This window comes from Python bivittatus, unplaced genomic scaffold, assembly GCF_059951505.1.
Source record: "Python bivittatus isolate LINGU-HERP-01145 unplaced genomic scaffold, Pbiv_v1 ctg000580_np1212, whole genome shotgun sequence".
NCBI lineage: Eukaryota > Metazoa > Chordata > Lepidosauria > Squamata > Pythonidae > Python > Python bivittatus.
Genome location: NW_028277087.1, coordinates 26,897,777 through 26,919,117, shown reverse-complemented (window position 1 = coordinate 26,919,117; position 21,341 = coordinate 26,897,777). Strand labels below are relative to the sequence as shown.

The window sequence follows — 21,341 nt, the reverse complement described above, 5'->3', positions numbered from 1 at the left end:
CCTTTTTTCAGGTGGCTCCTAGTTTTCTCAGTGTATAAATCCCATTTGCTTTCAGTGTTTTTCAGGAGAGTGGGCGGGCTGTGGAACTGAATTGCTTGCTAAAGAAGCCAAGGAGAAACTGCCTCCAGGTAGCCATGATGCAGCTGGTTCCTAGAAGAGCTGGAGGCTCTTCACCTCCTCTGATAATAACAGTCAGCTATATAGAACTACATGGTACTTTTTTGGGTGGGGCTGACAGCATAGGCTTTTGTAATTTCCTCCACTCCTATTACCTTTATTTACAGAATTGTGATGGATTTCACCAATCTTTTTTACCAGTCTTAATTACTGGGGCTCTCAGGAGCTAAAGCCTCCAAATTTCACATTAGGTCATGGTCTCCAAAAGGCTATCAGGACAGATAAACTTTGTGAGATGGGGGGCCTATTTGGTATGTTGAGAATAAGAATTCAAAAAGTAACTCTCACCCTGCCCCCCAAGAGAGCTGTTCAGTGGATAGAAAAGCCTTCATCTCCTCCCCATAGCAGTCATGTTTTGAGTGCTCTCAAAAGTTCCATTACAAGGACATCTGTGAAGGGATGTCAAGATGATGATGATGATGATGATGAAAAGTAAGCTGCAGCCTTACAATCAAAGCTCTGCTACTTTTTAATGTGCAACACATGTGAAAAAAGGTATGGGGCTTCAATCATGGGATTGTGGCTGTCATCTTGACTCTGTTGACCTCCTCTGTGGACAACCCTGGCTTATGTTAACAGCCAGCTGCTCCATCTTCTCACACTAACTGAAGTCACTAATATGATATGCCTAGGACTGCCTTGCAGCCACTTTTTCTCCAGCAAAATATTAGCCTGCATCCAAACCATTTTGAAAGAGTTCTTGAGCCTCAGCTGAGTTCTACTGTTGAAACACTTGCCTTCTAGGTCAGCCAGATCACTATTTGACTTTTTATACAGAAACTGTTGAACGACTCTGTATAAAAAGAAGAGGCAGTTTGCTTGTTGTCTTGGGATTCTAAATCAAGCAGCTGGTAGACAGTGATGTTTTTAATCCTAAAGGTAAAAAGATAAAGCCAAATGTGAACTAAAAAGCCTCACTTTCTACATAGAAAAGAGCTATAGGATTTATAAATCTTTTTGTAATGAGATGCAGTACTAACCAAATTTGGACTCTGAAGCTGACCAGGGTCAGGTCTGGTTAGTGCTTGGATGGGAGACCTCCATAGAATACCAGTGCTATAGTTAGACTGAAAAGTAAACAAAAATAAAAATATTGGAATAAGGCACTGGCAAACCACTTCCATGTCACTGTCAAACCCCCCCTACATGACCATGTCATGTCCATGAAATCACCAACAGCTTGTCTTGAGGAGTTTACATTTTTTGAACAGAAATACTTAAATAATAATAAATCAATGGTTTCTGTGTTGTCTGAGTTTATGGCAGAAAAGGGGATTCTTCTCAGATTTCCTGAGGTGAGGTATATAGTCTATCACATCCGTGGCAGCTGGATCATCCTTTAGGGACAGGTAACTGGCCAGATTTCACCTTGAGCATCTCTGCAAGATGTCATGCAAAAAGCTTAATGGAGGTTGTATAGTTTTCTTTGCCATCTGTTCTCAGTAGGTCTTAGCTTCCACTTCAAGGGCAAGTTTTATTCTATGAGATTTGAATAAAAAGGTCTCCACTTCCATGACTTTAATTTATATAGGGATATTTAAATAAATGAATGAATGAATGAATGAATGAATGAATGAATGAATGAATGAATGAATGATTCTTGGCGAAAAAACTCTTTTGTTACCTGTATTTACTTCTCCACATAATCACCACCATTTGAAGTACTATTTAGTATCAGCTCCTTATTGTAGATTATGCTGGAGCTTTAACTGAACCTTTAGCCTTCATGTTGTTACTCTTAGCAAGGGTCCAAGTAGCTCAGAAAGAAAAACTATGTTGAACTTGGATTGCTTTGTTGTTCCTGGCATTTCTGCAAAACCCAACACTTCGCTTGGCATGACTAACAATATTTATCTATAAGAAACTAATAACAAGTCCATAAACTTATTTATAAAATTATATACAGTTAATTATAACCATCCCCCTCCCATGATTGTGCATATACATTTCTTTCATGTAATTAGGTTTTAGTTATTTATTTATTGCATTCATGTTTCCTCTTTTGTCTGCAACTTTACAGTTGCCCCAAGAACAACCCTGCAAGATAGGTTGGACTGAGAGTGAATGACTGGTCCCAAGTCCCTCAGTGAACATCACAGCTAAGTAGGAAGTTCAACCTGGCTTTCTCTGATCTGAGTCTAGAGACTCAGGTGTCAGTACTTAATCGATCTTGGCTGATCTTAAAAAGCTAAGAAAGATTTGCATTTGAATGGAAGATCATCAGGAAATCCAGAGCTATAGGGATTTTTTTGACCAGGAAATCAGAAAACATAAAAAAAAAAAAAGACAGTAGCAAATAACTTCTGCACCATTGCCAAAAAGTTATGTGGACAAATCCATGAGTCAGTCAGAGCCAAGGTCAACTTGAAAGAGATGTTCCCTTGTATTTTGTGAATATAAGAATGTTAATTTATGAGCCATCTTATATATTTCCTTGGGCCTTTATAGCGTCACCTCTAACTCCATAGAAATCTTGACTTCTGGGGGAAGTAATGGCAAATTGACGACGGCTTTGTTTTCTCAGAGCCAATGATTATGGTGGCTTAGAGGAGCTGGTGAAAGGTCTTTCTCTTCAGAAACATCTCTGGACAAAGGAGATGACTGTATCACCCACAAGTGAACAGAGGCTCCCTGGGAAGAGATTGCATTTTAGTGATCTCCAGAGGGTTGAGCGCTCTGGGAGTTGCAGGAAATACTGAGCCCAAGCCACAGCTTGGAGCCTTCAAGATTAATTTGCTTTCACTTCCTCTTTTAATCACCATTGGAAATTACTTATTACTGATTTATCTGGATATTAAAAACCTTCTGAAAGACAAGTTGCTGTACAATGGGAGAATTTCCTTCTATCCTGGAAGAAAGAAGATTTAAGCAAGTTTAAAGATGACAAAGAAAAATCTTAACTTTTGGAAACAGTGAAAGGGAGTTAAGAATGCTGACTGGGGACAGTTAAGGGGCCAGATGGATTTGAAAGAATAGGTTTTTTTATGGACTGTTTTAAATTTTATAAAAATACAGCAGATGATATTGGACTTAATTGTAAGAAAACCTATTGTGGGAAAGTTTTGGCTCTGAAAATAAACAAAAAGTAAGACTGGGCTTTCAAGGTTAACTAGAGGGAACCAGAGGGCAATTAAAGGAAAAAATACATCCTAAATAATGGAGGGACATGGTCTTACCATAGAAGAATTTAAATCTGTTTGGGAACAATGTGTTCAGGACTTATTTTTAAAATTGGATCTAACAGAGGTTATAGAAGAAGAAAAGAGTCTACTGAATAAACCAGAAGCTGAGGATTATTTGAATGAGGAGTTTAAAATGAACTTTAAAGAAATGTCAGATTATAAAAGAGATATGGAAGATATGGAAAAAGATGTTGTGGATCTGAAAATGGACTTAAAGATGTTTGATTACAAAAGTGACATGGAGAAAGGAATTCTAATGGATATACAAACTTTGCTGGCTGATATTTTAACAATTAAAGGGGATATCCTGATTACAAATGAGAAGAGTGAGTTGGAGAGTTATTTTACTTTGGATCCACAGAACAGAAGTGTTAAATCTCTGAAGTCGCTTCTGAAAACAGATAGGGAGAAAATGATAAGAAATCACTATGTGAGACTTTATTTGAAGAAGTGACGGAAGATCAGGCCTATTAAAAAGAAGAAAAAGGTGTTCAAAGTGGACTTATCTGACCAGGGTTAAATTGTATAAGTTTTGATTTTGGGTGTTATTATTGGAATCTTTTTTCTGACCAGACTGCAAGACGATGTAAATATTTTTTTATATAGGGATGAATCTTTTATTTCCTATTTGTTAGAGAAAGTTAGGAGTTAGGATGTAAAGGGAACCTATTGGATCTAATTTAAAACATATATGTTACTCTTATTCATATTCTTTATGCTTATGGGGATAAATTTTTTAATGTTTTCCTTAGAGAAAGTTATAAGTCAAAATGTAAAATAGATTAATTGTTTAAGCTTAAAACATATGGGCTATTATTACTGGTACTCTTAATGCTTTTGCTATGTAAGACTGATCAATGAAATTTTAAAAATAATTTGGTTATTGTTTAGTGATGAGAAATGAGAGTTTCTTTTTCTGTAATATCAGAGAAGGTGTTAAGTTACTGAAAATGCTTATATTTGTCTGGAGGGAGGGGGGAATCATTTTTTATATGTGTTTCTTTTTCTTTTTTCTCTTGTGAGATCATCTCAACAAAACCACAATCCCATAGCAAAATTTATTTAATAGGTAAGAGGCACTGTGATCAACAAAAGGGACCCCATGAAAGAAATATGCAAAAAATAGCAGCATTAGAATTTGATTTATTCAGAGGCAGTTAAAAATGTAGGAATTTGCCCTAAGTCCTAGTTGACAGAGGTGAAAATTAAATCCCATAAATATACTGCATCCAAAGTTTGGATTTTTCTTAACATAAGAGTTTAATATATTAGGTTTTTTTATTGGTTAAATAAGGATAACATGTTTAGATTAGACAGAACGTTTTGTTAACTCTTCATTGTGACTTATGATTCATATTATATTGGCTATTTTTTGTTAATAATTAAATATTGGATTTTAATAATGTTAGGGAATCTTAAACTGATACAAAATACTTTAATATGCAGCACTAATCTAATGGAACTTCATTTTTAAATTTAATATTATATTGCTTGCTAATCTCTTCTTTTTTTCTATCTTCTTGCTTTTCTTGATTGTATTTTTAAATATCTACGAAATTAAAATTAAATAAATAAAAAAATGAATCAAGTAAATAAATATGGCAGGGAATCTTACAGGAATTGGGATTATCCCAGTGCCTTCTGGGACACTGTTTATTTACTCCTCTGAGTAAATAATACTTCTCCTTCCCATCATGAAGCCACACTAATCTGTCAATAGAAATAAATTTCCCAGATGTTACTGGACCGCAGAAGAACAACAGCTGCTATTTCAGAAAACATCCCTAGTCCAGAAAGTTGCTTGCAGAGTTGCTCCAGCTGTTGGAGAAGAGGATGCATAAGTGCATATCTACACCATAAAGTTCTTCAGGAGTCAAAGTCCCAGAAAAGATTGAAAAACTGTTTGCTTTACTATTCCTAAGAAAAGGGAAGGCAAAGCCAAACAAAACCTTGAGGAGAGTTTTTTCGGAATCCCAGATCTTCCCATCAGCACAAGCTGCCTGAAAATTGACAGCCTGGTGGGCCCAAGAACCACTCATGTGATACGATTTTGGGTACCACTTTTTTTTTTAGATTTTTTTATCCCGCTTTTATTATTTTTAAATAAATAACTCAACATGTCAAACATATCTTTCCTTCTCCTATTTTTCCCACAACAACAACCCTGTGAGGTGAGTTCGGCTGAGAGAGAGTGACAGGCCCAAAGACAGCCAGCTGGCTTTCATACTGCTTGTGAACTGAAAGTAAAAGATTTCCCTTTAAGCTGGGTTTTTAGGAAATCACCGGCAATTCTCAATTAAAGCAGCCACACTTACTGCTAATGTAGTGAAAAAGCAGAACCAGCAATTGAGAAGTTCCATCCCAAAGTCATAAAGATATGACACACTGAATTACAAAACAAACAACCATAATTTAACCTAGCGCATCACATGAATCCAGCCTATCTGATTCAGTAGGTCATGCCAACCCAGAAAACTGGGTTCATTCTATGTGTCAAAGTTAACTAGGTAAGAATGCAATCATTAGAATGCAAATACAATCTAATCATTCTCTTCTTGGCCCTTTTGAACATGGAGTTAACAACACTGGCCTATTGTCTCCAGCTGTTTCAAGGAGGACTGGAAGAGTTTTGGGTATGCTCTGAACCAATTAAAGTGCTATGACACTATGTCACAATATTATTGGACAGGTGAGGGAGGGAGGTTTTTTCCTCCTCCCACAGAGGAGCAAGCTACTTTCATAATAGGGTGTTGTTTCATTCAAGAGCCTTACTTTCTTTTACCATGAGCAGAATATGCATAGAGCTTCCCTTCCTATTTCTGTACGATGGTGAAGGAGATGGAATTGAATGCAAGGTTGGGCTCATCTAGAACAGGGTCCCCCAAAATGGTCAATATCGACCCACAAGGGGGTCTATCCAAGGGATCGAAGTTGTTATTATTAGTTGTAGTACTATTAGTTAAAATAGTATTTATTAAATTATTTTCATATAATAAATGTTTGGAACAATCTGGAACTTCATGAAGGGGTCGATCAGCTGAAGAGTTTGGGGGTCCCTGATGTAGAAGTTGCCCTGGAGATCTCAGTGAAAATCTCATTTCCACATATATTTTTTAAAATATGCCCTCTCCTGTAATACATTAGGGTTAAATATAATTGCATACAGTTATATAATACAGAATCTGATAATAGCCAAACTGTTCTTAGAAAATATTGTATTTCCCTATAAAAGAGCAGAATCTTGAGCCACTAGGAACAGACTAACGACTTAGTAATGGCTACCTCTGTCGTCAAAGGCATCTGGCAGTGGGGGTTTCCAGTTCTGGTAGCAAAGCTTTAATTAATAAAGATATACTCTTTTAAGAGGCCATAGTGCTTTTTTACTGTTTCTACAATTATACGGCTTTTCCATTCCTCCTGGAAGTTTTTTCTTGTGATCCTCTCTATAAATGTAATATATTTAGAAACAGTAAAATAACTTTCCACTTTTTCTTTTCATGTGTCTTAGGATCTCCTACCTGCAAACCCTTTCCTTCCCAGTCTGAGGTCAAAGGAGAATGTGAGGATGTAAAATGTTGCAAAACAGGCTCTATAATTTTAAAACCACTCCCACTGATAAGAGTTATAATGTTAGACAGGCCTGTGCATTGCTTGATGCCTCATGGAAATTATAATTATAAAGAGAAAAAAGTAGGAAAGTTATAATAGTAATGGAAGCTTGCATCAGGGGAACAAGTAGAGGGGTACGCTTGTGCCAGGCAAGTGAGCTAAATGCCACAGTACCCAATGGAAGGAGATATTTGGCCCACTGTAGAGGGCAGAGGGAATGACCTTGAAGGACAGGAGGAAGAGCCACTACCAAGGCAACAGTTAGATAAAAGGGGCCTGATCCCTGGCCAAGAAAGTAACACGAGTAAGTGTCTCAGGCAAACCTTTCCCTAGCTTCACACGAAGATAAAGGGAGGATGGGGGAAGTGCATTCAGACTTACAAGATTCTGTTACTATAGCTTTACAATAAAAGTAATACTCACCTACATGACATTGGTTTCCTAGTCTGCTCTACCTTGAAGGGCTGACACCCATAGACTTCATCAGGCTTTTGGATATCCATCTGGCCTGTGTGATCTTGGAAGCCTTTCTCGCCATTACAGACAGAAGGAATAGTAACTTCTGCAGCTTAGTGGAACATCTGCTGTCACAACTTAGCTTCAGTTATGCCTGTCCTTTCTGCTTTGGAGAAAGGAGAGGTGCAGCTGAAACAAAACCAGTCTTCCTTCATGCAGGAGGCAGAAGGTATTGTTGACCAGATGACATCAGGCTGCAGGGCATAGGCCTGAGAGTGGAGGTTCCCTTCCCACAACTCTGTCCCGAATATCATCCAGACTGTGGAGTAAGACAGGACTCTAAATCTAGTCCCTGAGTAGATTTGTTTCTCCATATCTGCACTTCAGGGATAAATGCTAATATAGATTGTCCCTTACAAAACTCATTCTTCAAGTGTGGATCATTCAGCCAAAATGGCATTTTTTTCATAGAAGAAGGAGATATCAACAGGCTCAGAGACAGTACTTTGGAGATGGATGGATGAATAGATGGATAACACAGGTGTTTAATACTGCCCAGTTCAATGAGATTCCTGACAATTTCCAGTTGCTTACAAATAATTTCCTTGGGGGGGGGGACAGGGGGAGGAATCCAATCTCAAAAAAGTTCAATACCTCAATGGAAAATGAATCTGTTCAATGGCCATGGAATACTAACAATTGTGGGAATGTGGAGGGAAGGAAAAACCAGGAAGGGGGAATTAATAGATTGTTCTAGACAAGAACATGGCTGGAACCTTTATCAGGAGCCTCCATGTTGCAATAGTTTGTTATAGGTCTTTTTGGTTTGAGTTTCCAAAATGCTGGCAAATTGAAACCATTCTCTCCTACTTTCTTCCATCAAGGGACATCACAGGAGGATTAATATTAAAACAAAACAAAAAAACTATTTCAAACATGGTTTCTACTTCCTGAAGTTGCCAAGAAAAGAATTATAAGCAACAGCTTCTGGTACATGGAGCTGATTGTGATGGGCATCAGAAAAACCTTCCAGCTTGGAACAGAAGGTGCCACTAAGTCTTGGGAGCAATATATATGAAGATCTATGAATATCTGTTGTGATTAGTTTAATTCTAGAGAATCTTACCTATACATTGTGCAGGATTAGAGATGCCTTGAGATTCTTCCCACATCAGCAAGTCTCATTTCCTGTTATCTTCAGAATGACACATTCTTTGCTCTTAATCTGTAAACATGGTTTTCTATATCATATATATTTTTACCGCTCTAAATGTATATTTTAAATGAGCATCTGACACAAGATAAAATTAAATTTAAAATGTTAATAAATGTTCTTATCATCGAAGAATGGATAACTTCTACCAACAAGGTTTTTAAAGGTTTTGGAATAACGGATGCACCTCCAGCATGAGCTTCCTACAAAAAGCCTGTATGCAAGTCCACATCTATCCAGCAGAGGTCAGTAATTCACCCAACCAATGCACTTCAGCAGGCACTTCTAGTAAAAACCAAAAGGCAACAAGAGACCAAAGCTGATAGTTACCAAATAATCAGCTGGAGAGTACAGAGTATTACACTTCAACATCCTGATGAGGACTTATTTTTAATCCTGCCTGCCATGTTCCAGGTGTAAGGCCAGGAAGTCTGGCCTTAAAAATAAGTCCTCACAGCGGACATGTTAAAAGGAAAAACAACACATCAACTCACAGTGAATTATTCAGTGATAAAAATGAAGAATGGACACACTATTGCAATACTTGGGACAGGACAAGGAACTCAAACGTACAACTACAGAATAGGAAGTATCTTACTGGAGAATTGCACTTCTGAGTCAGAAATGAACATGAGTCAGCAGTTCAACCTGGCAGCAAAAGAGGGAAACTTAGTTATTAGGCTGCATCCGTCTCATAGCACAGGAAGTTATTGTATTCACTCTGTTCCCCAGCATACTGGCTGGGGAAGTCTGGGAGTTGAAGTCCACACGTCTTAAAGTTGCTCAGGTTGGGACACACTGACCTTGGGTACACTGTCCAGTTCTGGACTTCACACTTTAAAAGGATTCAGGCAAGCTGGAAGAGATATAAAGTGAGGCAATGAGGATAATTTTGGGGCTGGAAATTTAGTCCTCCAAGAAGAGACTGAGGGAACTGAGTACGCTAAGTGGAAGTGTAATTCAAATATCCAAAGGAACTTCACACAAGGGAAGACCATGACTTGTTCCCTATCATCCAAGAAGGCAGGACGTGGAATAATGTTCTTAACTTATAGGAAAGCCAATTCTGGCTCAATGTTAGGAAAACTTTCTAGCAATAACATAGATCTTTTGATCTGGATTTCTGCACTGATCAAGGGCTTGGACCTAGTGATTTGGTTGTTCTGTTCTAATCCTGAGATTCTATTAATGAATACTTTACAGTGAATGGTCACAGGCATCTGTGGGTGAAGGATAAAAGACAAAGCATGTGTTGCAATATTGTGATGAAAACTCCACCCCTTATGTATTTATGTGTCACAAAAGAGTCAGTTTGGTGCAGTGGTTAAGGCACTGGGCTAGAAACTGAGAAACTGGAAGTTCTAGTCCCATCTTAGGCATGAAAGCTGGCTGTGTGACCTTGGACCGGTCACTCTCAGTCCCAAGAAGAAGGCAATGGCAAGGGGCTTCTGAAATCCTGCCAAGAAAACTGCAGGGACTAGTCCTGGCAGTCACCAGAAGTCAACACTGACTCGAAGGCACACACATCCAAAGAAAATTGTGTCACAATTACAAAATGATGGAGCTTGTGTCATGATGTTGCAACACATATTTTATCATTATGGTCTCACTGTGGTTGGGAATGGATGCCTTTATCTATGGTTCCCTCTGTCACCTTATAGCTGAGGCTGCAATCCTATACTCTATTATCTGGCAATAAGTTCTACTGAATTCAGTGCAATATGGAAATATGGAGTTGCATTTCTGGTCTTGGAACTCAAGATCTTAGGGGACTCTTGGTCTACTGATATTAATGCTGCTAGAATCAGCTGAACAACTTATTGCAACTATGGTGTTTATAGGGATGTTTCTATGTATTGGGTTTGCAGTATGTGATTCACACTATCCATTTATATGACTACGCATCTGAGAAGGAGCAGCATTCAATGAAGACCTTGCTGGAAACCTAAGACAGGATAGCAGCAGTCTGAAAGGACATGTAATCTTCACTGCAGCATCTTTTTTCTTTCCTAACTTGTCTATCTTTGAATCATCTACCAGTCATGTATATGATTACAGGTGTTTATTTTACAATATCTTTACTCTAGAAATCCTATTATTTTCTATAACTTACGGTGCTTATCCCTAAGTAAAGCTGTTTAGCATTAGGACAAAAGTGAACTTCTTTTGTCATGAAGGAGCATGGTGAGAGGATAGCTGTGTGTTTCACAGTTGAAGCAATTAACACACATGGCATTTAGAAGCCCCCCTCCCCCCAGAAAACTATTTAGTCCAAGGTCAACTTTACTTCACTGCATCACCACCTGTGCTATATAATGTGCTATATCAAAGGAGGCTCACAAATGAAACATGAGATGAAATTAAGGTGGCCACTTCTCAAGCCTGATGATTCCTATTCGTTTCCACAATGCTCTTGATGAGTTTCACCTAACCTAGCAAAGCTTTCCTGGCTATTTTCTGGAACAGAGAAGTAATCCAAGCAATTGCTGTTACTAATGCACAAACAGCCTGCTGCTTTCCTTAATAGGGGTCAAGCTTAGAGACTAGCTGAACTATTGCAAAGTCTCTAGCTTTTAATATTGTTCAGTGGGAACCCTTTTGAGAAGCTGAAGTGTACTTGCAAATTCCTCTTGACTTCTGATGCTATTCCCTTTCTCAAGACTGATGCTGTCTCAAAGCTCAGAAACTTACCCTGGAACATTACAAGAGAAGATGATAATATTTCTGAGTCACCAGAAGAGCAAGACGAAAACAGGTGAGTTCATTTCTCATTGAATCAAAAGTAAGCATCTTCCTGTTTTAATAGAAGAGAATGTATTTAGCTCAGGGTTGAACTGTCCTTGGTGGCCTCTCAGCTTGGTTGTTTGCTTGCAGACATTTCATTACCTGACTAGGTAACATCATCAGTGCTAATGAGTTTGGGGCTTGCTCCCTGTTGGTATGCAGTAGCTTGCCCTGCCAGTGTTGGTGGGGGTATGCTTTTCTCTTTGGTAATTCCTTGATTGGGGTACTGTTTTCTGCTTGATTGTTTGTTTGGTGTTAATCCCTGTTTCTCTGGGTGTTGGCTGCTGGAAAAGATGTGTTCTGGTCTTTTTGTTTCTTTCTTAGGTTTTTTTTTATTATCTCTTTTGAATGGTATATACATGTAGTTTATCTCTATGTGTCTATTGATGGCTGATTTATCTGAATGCCAGGCTTCCAGGAATTCCTTCATGTTTTTGGATTTAGCTTGGTCTAGGATGCTGACAACTTCCCAGTTGAAACTATGACTGAGTCTGTTCATGTGTTGTGAGATTAAGGAGTTTTCATCATGTTTTCTGACTGCTAGTTGGTGTTCATGGATGCACTCTGCTAGTCATCTGCCTGTCTGTCCTACATAGTGGCTGTTACAGCCCTTACACTGTATGTTGTAGATGACTCCTGTTTTTAATTCTTGGGCTACTGGATCTTTTGGTTTAGTTAAAATGTTTTGGAGGGTTTTAGTTAGTTTGTGTGCTATGCTGATGCCATGTGGTTGAAATAGTTTGTTGGGTCTTCCTGAGATGTTTCTGATGTATGGCAGTGTTATCCTTTTCATAGCTTGTGTTGGTTGTGCTGTAGTGGGTTGAGTTTGAGTGGTCAGGCACTTCTTAATAAAGTTGTGTGGGTATCCATTTTGTTGGAAGATGTTGTATAGGCGGTCTGTTTCCTTTTTCTGGTATTCTGGGTTGCTGCAGTGTGTTTGTACTTGTCTGAATAATGTTCTTCCACAGCTCCTCTTGTGGGAGATTGGATTGAAACTTTGGTAATGGAGCACTTGGTTAGCATAGGTTGTTTTTTGATAGACTTGAGTTTCTAAATTGCTGTTGTTTCCTCTGCTGATAAGGATATCCAGGCAGGGTAGTGTGTTGTTGCTTTCTTCTTCCCTTGTGAATGTTATTCCTTTGAAGATGTTGTTGATGGTTTCATGTGTCTTCTCTATATTGTTCCTTTTTTATTATGATGAAGGTGTCATCTACATACTGAATCCATACTTTTGGTTGTACGTGTGGGAGTGCTATAGTTTCTAGACGCTGTACTACAGTCTCTGCTATGAGTCTTTAGAGTGGTGATCCCATGGGTGTTCCTCTGATTTGTTGGTATATTTGTCCATCAAACTGAAAGTAGGTAGTGAGGCAGAGGTTGATGAGGTCCAAGATCCTGGGTATTTCAATCTTAGTGTATTTGATTAGGTCGGGCGTGTTGTGTAGTACTGCTGCCATGGATTCTTTCATTAGTTCTGGGCCTATGGATGTAAAGAGTGCTGTGACATTGAATGAAACCATAATTTCATCTCCATCTATTTTTAAGTCTTTGATTTTCTGGAGGCATTGTAGTGGGGAGTTAATAGAATATTTGCTCCTCCTTTTTGTAAGTTCTTTGACTATGTTGTATGTTGGGGTCCATGGTAACAATACAATAGGACAAAGAGGTATGTGGGGCTTGTGTATTTTTGGGCATCCATAGAAGTGTGGGAGGATGGGTACACTGCTTTTCATCCACCACTGTTCTTCTTTTGTGATTTGACCTTTCTTAGTTAGGTTGTTAAGGGTTCTCTTGATCAGGTTGTCTGGTTTCTGTCTTGGGATGTAGGTTTCTTTGTCCTCCAGTAATTCTTTGGCTTTTTGTATGCATTCTGTTCTGTCCATGGTAACCATAGTTCAGCCTTTGTCTGCAGGGAGGATGGTGAGGGTACATGTGAAATCCACCAGTTCATGTTGGGGAAGAGAAAATGAGAATTGTATTTCAGCACATCTAAGGGCACCAGACTAGGGCATTCCGGCTTAGATCATCCTACCCCAAGTGCCATGCAGATATTTTGGGTGTTGTTAATAACTTTTAAGTACATGGTTAAGACATATTTGTTTTCCACACCATCTGATATTTCTTAATTGTATTGCTTGGAAATTTCTAATTCATCTGATAACATTGCTGCCTTTTGTCCTGATTGAGGACATTTGTATCCCACCGTTCCCACAAGGAGCTCAAAGTGGCTTACACAAATAATCCTCTCATCTAATTTAATCTAGTTATAAGAATATCATTATAAGAATATGTTAGATGGCAAAGGATATCAGGTTCATAGATGGAAATTTGAGACCTGAATAGTGATTGGAAACATGCATCCCTGGTTCTCTCCAACCCCCAAATTTGAATCCCTGCACACTATAATTACTTCCAGTTTTAGTGGCCCGTGTGTATGCCTGCTGCATCTCCCTTTATCTGCACCACCAGTTATTTCAGCAGTTCTCCTCCTGTGCTTATTGTAGCAAATCTGCGAACTATGTAATAGAGATGATGTCTGGGCTGAGTGAACTGAGTCACAGCTCATTCACCCATGCTTATGATTTAATTATGAACCAGCTCTTGTGGTATTGGTCATCATCACACCTTGTGATTATAAGTCCTTACTTATATACCTGGTTCTGCAAGTTGATTCTGGAATCTTGCTTCCAACCAGACTGTTCCTGAGGTTTTTGATATCCTTTCCCCAGGCTTCACTGTGCAGCTTTAGATAACCCTTGACTGATTGATTGGTCTGCTCATCTCACAATGGTGACTTTGGGTCATGTGCAAGGATTAAAACACAAAAACCACAGCATTCAACAACCCCACTCATAGAGAAACACATCAAGCACAACAGATTTCTGTTTTCGGTGGTGCCAAGAAAAAGTGCTGGATGAGTGCCTGCTTTTCTAGCTCTTATTATTGCATGATTTTCACTCATTTATTCTCTGATCCTCCAAGCTCATCAGCTTGTGCAGCCAAGGTTGCTTTTCCATTTCTAATTTGCACTGCTTATTCACTGAGCCACAGAAGTGTAGCACCTAGGGAAAAAACGAGAAGTGTACAGTACTCTCTGTTTGGGATCACAAGTCTTAGACTGTCTCATCATCTCTTTGCTCTAAATTAAACATCAAGAGGAGGACCGTTCTTTTATTACATAAAAAATACAACCCCCCCCCCCGTTGCTTTCATTAGTTTACTTATTGCATAATCTCTAGCATTCTTTTTTTTATAAGAATCCCAACCTTTTTCACTGTTTTTGCTTCTGAGCCTGTAAATGCCAGCAGCATGCCATGCAGAAATGTTGCAACTAAAGCATTTCCTAGATGGTAATGTTTGGGACTATAATGAAGTCAGCGCCTGGCATCGCTGGGCAGCTACTGCACCCCCAATCCCTTGGCAGCGCCCACTGCTAATAGGGACTCTAAACTCTTGTCCAGTTAACATTTCTGCCTATAATGAACCCCATGTATCATCCCTCTGGGGGCAATGAAATACAGTTCTGAGCCATCTAGTGTTAACTGGAGTTGGTTCCAGCCTGGCATTCCTCCTGGGGTCCTTCACATATGCGGCTAGTCCTGGTCCATCCAAATTCAGACCACCAGTAGATGGCAGCAAAAGAAATACAGAAGACATAAACTCTTCACTGCCCCATTGTGGTTGTCTAGAATTTTGCAGCCCAGAATAATGCTGTACGCCTAATTGAAGCAAAATCTAATACTCTAATACAGGGTTCCTCAACCTTGGCGACTTGAAGATGTGTGGAATTCAACTCCCAGAATTCCCCAGCCAGCCATGCTGGCTAGGGAATTCTGGGAGTTGTAACCCACACATCTTCAAGTCGCCAAGGTTGAGGAACCCTGCTCTAATAGCTATAGTTAATAAAATAAAATAGCTATAGTTAATGTTAACTATATTGGGACATAATCTTTCAGTAAAGCCTGTTTTGTCAAAATCTGTGCAATTTTGAGCCTTTGTGGAAACAAATATTTTGTCTACTGGGAAGAAATACAATTCTCTGCTCCACATTAGCTTCACAGCGCTTGTAATGAAAGAGCTGCAATGAAACAATATTTTATCTGATACTAGAGCAGGGTAGGCATCTGAAGCATTCTTCAGGAGAAAACCAATCCAGGTTACCTGTTTACCACCAGGTTTGCAGCTCATGGATGCACAGAGCATTCCCTGAAATGCTGGCATTGATCAAGTGAAGTATGCTAAGTTGATGTTTTGCCAGAAACAAAAGATACTTGGAAACTGAGTGTTCAGAGAGAGAGAGAGAGAGAGAAACTCACGTGTTCATTATTTTAGAATGAAAATGAGTTACAACCCCCTTCTTTGTTTTAAGATTTTTATTCATTTGCCTTGCTCTTGTGCATTTAACTGCAGACCAGTGCTTGGAAATTTAGAAGGTCATGCTTTGCCTGGCAAGCAAGTATGGGAAAACATCTCTTCCTTTGTTTCTGCATGTCAGCTGCTGTTAAAGACACAGAGGAAAGTGAACCAAATGACACCTTAAATGACCTTCTGGAGGGGAGGGCCGGATTCTCTCGTTTTTCTAGTAGGGTTGGAGACACCCCTACCAGAGAAAGCTTTTTCTCAGGGAGGTTTAATTAAGCCTCTTTAAAAGGAGATACCCCATTGCCTTCATTCCTTTCTAGCAGCTGCAATGTTTGGGATTAATGATTTCAGTCGACTCAGAAGGCATCCTTAATTAATTGGTTAGCCTGTTTTCAAATCTTACTTTTTTTTTTTTTTTTTTATAAAACTGCAGATGGCAAGTGCTACCTTGGAAGAGAAAATTCCCCTATTGTGGGTGGGAAAGAAAGATGGATAATTTCATTTCTGAAATGAAGCTCCTGGTGGCACATATGGGCCTAACCTAAAAAAATTAAAAAGTGGATATCTTTTTAAACACATAAGAACATTATCTGGATCTAATTAATGGCATAACATTCTTCACATGTTTCTTAGATGAAAATCCCATTTTGTTTAATGGAGGTAACTCCAGGTAAGCATGCTCAGGACTGCAGCCTTAATTGGTTGACAACCCTAATATTGCTGGCAAAACACTCTTCCTTAAATCTGAGTGAAAAAAATTAATTTAGAGGCAAAAAAAGGACAGGCTTCCATAATTGTGTGGAAGACAGACACTCAGCAAGCAAAAGGTCTTTTTGGACATGTATCATGCCATATATGATGTTACACTTGCTGAAATCAATTTTTTTGTGTTTTTTTTCACAGGGCTGTCTGCAAGATATTGTAAAAAAAGTCAAGATGGCAGCCGCAATGGTGTGATCAATGCTCTGCCTGTTTTTTGTGTGTGTTGCGCACACAATATTTTCCCCCACCCCTTGAACTGCATTTGCTTATCTTGACATGTTCAGTTTTGAGAGTCCCCCAAACCCAGCCCTGTCTACCCACAATTATTTTAAAGTGTAGGTTATTGTGCAAACTTGGGATTTGCCCCATAGTCTCCATTAGTGTGTGTGTGTGTGTGTGTGTGTGTGTGTGTGTATGAGAGAGAGAGAGAGAAAGACGCAGCCTCACAGTCTCTCTTTCTGTAGTATTTGGTATTTGAAGTGACTGCAAGGGATCCGAACATTAAAAGTCGCAATACCCAAATCCTACATTATTGCAGACATAGTCAGTCTCTCACTCTCCATCTTTCACTAGAGATGTTATTTATTCCACTTGCATTTAACTTCATCACAGTGCTGGTATTTGACATTAACAATAAATCCTGACTAGCAAATTCTACCTTTTGTTAACGCAGCTCAGCTGTGAGTTCATTCTATTACTCGTGATCTTGTACAAACATACCAACAAGGACAATGGAACCTGGCGTTCTTTATTACACATTTCTCTCTATCTTTGCTGCGTTTTAATCACAAATCTGAGAAAGACTGAAGAAACCAATCAGAAACTGTGTTTCCCTTTTCTGAATGGTGAACAATTGCAGGTGGAGGATAAATGGGGGGAAAAACGCAGGAAGCATAATACATACCCCCCCCCCATAGATGTGATGCTTGGCATTTTGTTACTTGGCCCACTAAATACTTAGTAATTTCTCACTTAACACCGCTTTGAGTCCCCTCAGTAGGCTTTTTTTTTTTTTTAGAGATAAGATATTTATTTATTTAGCATATTTATATGGCCACCCGTATACTGGTGGCATTCAGGGTGGTGAACAAGTAAAACCAATTTTACAATCCACTAAAAAAACAAAAGATTGAGCCTCCCACCTTGCAAATCTGAGCAACAGCATAAGAAATACACATGCGCCCACATCAGAGCTCCATTAACATACTGGCCCCCAGTGTCTGGGGGAGTAGCCAGGTTTTCATTGCCTTCTGGAAGGTCAGTAGCTGTCTGTATCCTGGGGGCGGGGAGAGGCTGTTTCACAAGACAGGCCCCATGATAGAGAAGGCATGCCTTCCTATGACCCTCTAAGGGACACCAGTCTTGTTGAGTCACACAACATAAGCCTGATAATCAGAGGCAAAGGAGAACAACAATAATTCTACAGCTTCTCTGCTGGCCATCCTCTTGCTGTATGTTCCTGGAGTAGCCTTTTTTCCAGGCTGTGCATAATGACTTTGAGAAAGAAATCCTCCACATGAGCATGAATTTCATGACTGAATGAGCTGTAGCACAGATCTATTCATAATGCCCTTGATTCTTGGCAAGTCCACAGACACTTCCATGAAGTTATGCTGGCAATAATGTGGAAGCGATTTGCATTTCTTCTTCTGGGAAGTTTTTAATGACTTCCCAGGTTAGACTGCAGCCCTAGGGATTTCCTGGTAGCTTCCCACCCCAGGACTAATCAGCTCTCAGGGGTGGGGTAAAAAAAGTGGAGTTGGCAGCCCTAACCAGGTGATCAAAGTCCCACCCCCTTGTGATGTGCACTAGGCTTGTCAAAAAGGGGCAGGGCTTTGATCACATGGTTTGGCTGCCATCTTGATTTTTTGACCATACCCCTGCCAGTTCTGCTCTGTTCAACTTCTTGTGGCCAGCCAAGATTGGCTTGTGCTGGCACCAGCTATGGCACCTTCTATCACTGTATGTAATGTAACTGTAGTGCATGAAACAGAGTAAAAGATGCCCCTCTGCCCTGCCTTGAAAGGTTCGTATGGGCTTGTGCTGAAAACATTATTATTATAATAATAGGAGGAGGTTGAAAAAAAGACAGGACAATTTTCACATCAATGTATTTTAAACCCTCCATTTTTTCATATTTTATCTTTTAATTTACTGATGAGCAAGACATTGGATCTCACTGATTTTTAAAAAAATCCTCGGTTCTTCACGTAATTAGGTAAGCGGTATAATTGCACCTACTCAAGGATTCTCTCTCTTACCCACAAAATGGACTGTGTTGGAGGGATATGAGCTGGATCAGCAAGGTGGGCTTTCTGGATGCAACTCAATATTGTCCATTCAGCACAAGCATCTGAACTCTCCTCCCCCAAAGGGATCATTCAAGGAAAAAGTAATTGGGCTGGAGAAGAGAACAGAGCTGAACAGGGAGATACCTTGGAAGAGAATGAGAGATTAATAGATCGGCAGATAAAAATCTGAAAGAGTGGATACGGACTGTTTTAACCATAAGGGAGAAATGCCTCATAAGTTTTAAATATATATTATATATAAATATTATAAAAATATAATAGGGAATGCTAGGAAGAAGATAGATAGATAGATAGATAGATAGATAGATAGATAGATAGATAGATAGATAGAGGAATTCTGGGAAGAGAGAAGACTGCTAAGAGTTTGAGGGCAACTCCACACAAGAATTCTGGGTTATTCTGAAAGTAGGTTGGACCTCTGATTCCACAATATTGGCAGTGTTTGCCATTTTCATTTCCAGCGAAGGCACAGTGGGTTTGAAACTCCTGCAAAACTAGGGCTTCCTTTTGCAATGCTTGGGAACACCAAGCTTGGTGGTATTCCCGCTTCTCTGCTTGCCTCACTTTGCTTGCTGAATTCAAGGCAACCCTTACTCTCTCTCCTGCATTCCCGCCCCCCTTTATTTTCAGGGAATTTCTCTTTCAAGGCAGTTGCTGAAAAAAAAATCCAACAGTTGCCTGTCAGTTTGCAGCCCATGGACTCCCTGCCCAAAAAAAAAAGTGTAGGGGGGGAACAGAGGTCAATGTTGTCAGTCTCACCCTTGCTCACAGCCAGGGCTACTGCACTGCTAGAAAGAGTTGCAAGGATCTGCAGACAAAAGAGCTCACATCAATCCAGACTGTCTTTTTCATTCCTGCAGCCACAGCGAAAAGCACCCACTGTTAGAGCTGTTGTGAAAAGCACTGGGTTGCAAAATGCTGACATGCTCTTTTTTGACTGCCCGGGTTGTGGTGGCTTTCAAATGAAAACAAAGGAATGGTGCCTTTGTAATCAAGTTGATTCCCCTCATGGTAACCACTCAGATTTATTTGCAAATGGCCAGAGGAATACATACTTCATATCCTGAAAATGTGGATGGGAAGGGGATCTAAGTCATTGATTTTGCTGGCTAGGGAATTCTGGAAGTTGAAGTCCACACATCTTAAAATTGCCAAGGTTGAGAAACACTGGTGTGGAATGTGGGCAAGAGGAGTTTTGTTTTTCCGGTACCTGAGGAAACTTAGGGGATTGGGCGTTTACTGAAGAATATTTTGGGGACTCTCTTTTAGGTCAGCTGAAGAAAGCACAGATTGTCATATCGCTTTCTGCCTATTTCTAGCATTTTGAAGTCAGTAGAAGTTTGCTTCAGACTGCTTCAGAGACTGAATTTTATAAGCTTTTGATAACTAAGAGTTGATTTATATACTGTGTCTTTCGAAAATGGTAACATTCATCTCACAGGTAAAAAATAGAAAACGATACCAATTATATTTCTATAATTCCTATCTGCACTGACTGCCACCTGAGCTTACTTATCAGCCCCAAAGCAGTAAACAAATAGGAACTAAAGGAAGAATCCTGCTTTAACCAGGAGACAGACAGTTGAATCTTTTGTTTCATGTCACCTTGAGGTCAGCCAAAACCATCTCCTCCCTCTTGAAGATGGTCCTTAATACACCTTGCTTGACCTGCCATTTAATGTTATATTTCAATTGATCCTTAATTATGCAAATGCAAACAAATGTTTCATACCCAGGACAGCCATAAGGTAATTTTAGACTCTGGATTTAATTATTTACACAGAGGCCTTCCTAAAATGGCAATGTGAATTACTTCACTTCACTTACTACATCTTAAGTTTACCTTTCCTCCTACCCTGTTCTGTTTGGGACCTTTGACTTTGTGTTCTGTGACACCTTGCATTTATATAAGCTAATCCTGCCTTGATGGAACCAGTGGTCTCTAACTGGTCATACAGCCTTAATCCTGATTACAACATAACATTAACATAGCAATATGTATTTCTTAAATGGTGGGCCTGGATCATCCCTGGGATCAAGCATTAGCCTAGATCACGGTTTCTCATCCGTAGCAACTTTAAGATGTGTGGACTTCAACTCCCAGAATTGCCTAGCCAGCATGCTGGCTAGGGAATTCTGGGAGTTGAAGTCCACACGTCTTAAAGTTGCCAAGGTTGAGAAACACTGGTCTAGATGGACTTTAGAGCTTCCTCACTCCTGCCCCTCCCTTGTCTTCAGTCAAATGATGAAAGTGGAGTTTTAAGGAAATGGCTGGAAGCTATACTAAAAGAATGATAGAGGTCAAAAGGTGGATTTAAAAAATAATAATTATTTTCTCTCCATCCCATTTATTGAAATAATTTTTTCCCTCATAGAATCGGTGGTTACTTTTCCCCATCATATTTGTTGAGTGCTAGGGGTGGCCACAAGGTATGATCAAAAAGTCAATATGGCAGCCACTGTGGTGTGATCAAAACTTCACCT

General features: G+C 39.5%; 1 long non-coding RNA gene across 2 annotated transcripts; it reads right to left on the bottom strand.

Moving 5' to 3' along the window:
- Positions 1-821: 821 nt before the first annotated feature.
- LOC148214700 (uncharacterized) lies at positions 822-9,310 on the bottom strand. 2 transcript variants are annotated; one of them, XR_015797708.1, is made up of 5 exons: positions 9,211-9,310; positions 8,551-8,649; positions 7,392-7,587; positions 1,158-1,244; positions 822-1,050 (listed from the first exon to the last, which is right to left on the bottom strand). It is a non-coding gene; the product is annotated as an uncharacterized LOC148214700 (long non-coding RNA). The 2 variants fall into 2 exon arrangements; XR_015797709.1 differs by having other exon boundaries at positions 9,236-9,301.
- Between the last annotated feature and the right edge of the window lie 12,031 nt (positions 9,311-21,341).